At 42.4% G+C, this 1,626-nt stretch overlaps 1 pseudogene; it reads left to right on the top strand.

Moving 5' to 3' along the window:
• The first annotated feature begins 536 nt into the window (after nucleotides 1–536).
• Nucleotides 537–1,369, top strand: LOC116583809 (annotated as a pseudogene).
• Nucleotides 1,370–1,626: the final 257 nt, after the last annotated feature.

Below are 1,626 nucleotides of genomic sequence, written 5' to 3'. Positions count from 1 at the left end.
CAGGATTTTATGTGCTTTAGATAGTTTAATACAAAAGAACTTTATTTGAATGCTTTAATATATGGACAATGCCTGGTACATACCAGTTATTAAATAAATGTGAGATTCCTTGCTCTTTCTTTGATTGAAAGATTTAATTTATTCTTGCTTTCTTACATATTGAGGAAAAAAAATTCCAATGTACCTTTCCACGATTTAGAATTATTTACATTGGATGGGTGCCTGGGTGGCTCAATTGGTTACACCTCCCACTCTTGATTTTGACTCAGGTCATGATCTCAGGGTGATGAGATCCAGCTCCACATGGGGCTCTCACTGGGCAGGAGTCAGCTTCTGTTCTTCTGCCTCTTCCTCTGCCCCTCCCATATTTGCTCAGGTTGGTGTACTATATCTCTCTCAAAACAAACAAACAAACAAACATACATCTTTTAACATAAGTAAATAAATAAAATCATTTACACTGGAGTCCAGAGCCCCAGAGTCCCAGTGGTTCCTACCACCGTCCCCCAATTGTCCACCTGCTCTTTCCTTTCAACATGGCAGATGCCACTGCATCCTTTGCCAAGGACTTCCTGGCAGGTGGAGTGGCTGCAGTAGTGCCCAGAGAGGAAGTCAAGCTGCTGCTGCTGCTGCAGGTGTAGCATTCCAGCAAGCAACTCACAGGGGCATAATAGACTGTGTGGTTCATATTCCCAAAGAGCTAGGATTCCTGTCCTTCTGGAGTGGCAAGTTGGCCAATGTCATCAGATACTTCTCCACCCAGGCTCATCACTGTGCCTCCACAGATAAATGCAAGTAGATCTTCCCATTTTTGGCACTACTTTTGCAGGAAACCTGGCATCAGGTGGTGCCATTGGAGCCACATCCTTTTGTTTTGTGAATCCTCTTGATTTTGCTAGAGGCCACCTAGTAGCTGATGTGGGCAAAGCCAGAGCTGAAAGGGAATTCAGAGGCCTTGGTGACTGGTTACAATCCACAATTCTGATGAGATCAAGTGGCCTATACTACGGCTTTAATGTGTGTGGGGTATTATTATCTATCTAGATGCCTACTTAAGTATCTATTATACTGCAAAGAGAACGCTTCCAGATCTTAATGCTCAGATCTTCATCAGCCAGATGGCAGCACAACCCCTCACAGTGTTTGCTGGATTGAATTTCTATTCATTTGACATCCTCATTGTCCTATGATGATGTAGTCAGGCAGCAGAAGAACTGACATCATGTACACAGATATGCTTGACTGCTGAAGGAAAACTTCTTGGGATGAAGGATCCAAAGCTTTTCAAGGTGTATGGTCCAGTGTTCTCAGAGGCATGGGTGGTGTTTTTTTGCTTGTCTTGCATGATGATATCAAGAAGTTCACATAAGTTATTTCCTAGTTTTCTATCCCCCTGTGAACAGGCATGTTGTATTATATAGCATAGCTTAAGCATTCTTCACAGATGATTAACTGTCTTTACCAACAGCAACTATTCACTGGTTGAAAATGGGAAGCAAATTGGGTTCTCTGCTCAGCATGGAGCCTGCTTCCTCCTCTCTCTCTCTGCCTGCCTCTCTGCTTACTTGTGATCTCTGTCAAATAAATAAATAAAATCTTTAAAAAAAAAAAGAAAATGGGAAGCAA

The sequence above is a fragment of the Mustela erminea genome, chromosome 2, assembly GCF_009829155.1.
Source record: "Mustela erminea isolate mMusErm1 chromosome 2, mMusErm1.Pri, whole genome shotgun sequence".
Classification (NCBI taxonomy): Eukaryota; Metazoa; Chordata; class Mammalia; order Carnivora; family Mustelidae; genus Mustela; species Mustela erminea.
The sequence above is the reverse complement of the archived record's forward strand: the minus strand, read 5'-3'. Positions and strand labels throughout refer to the sequence as shown.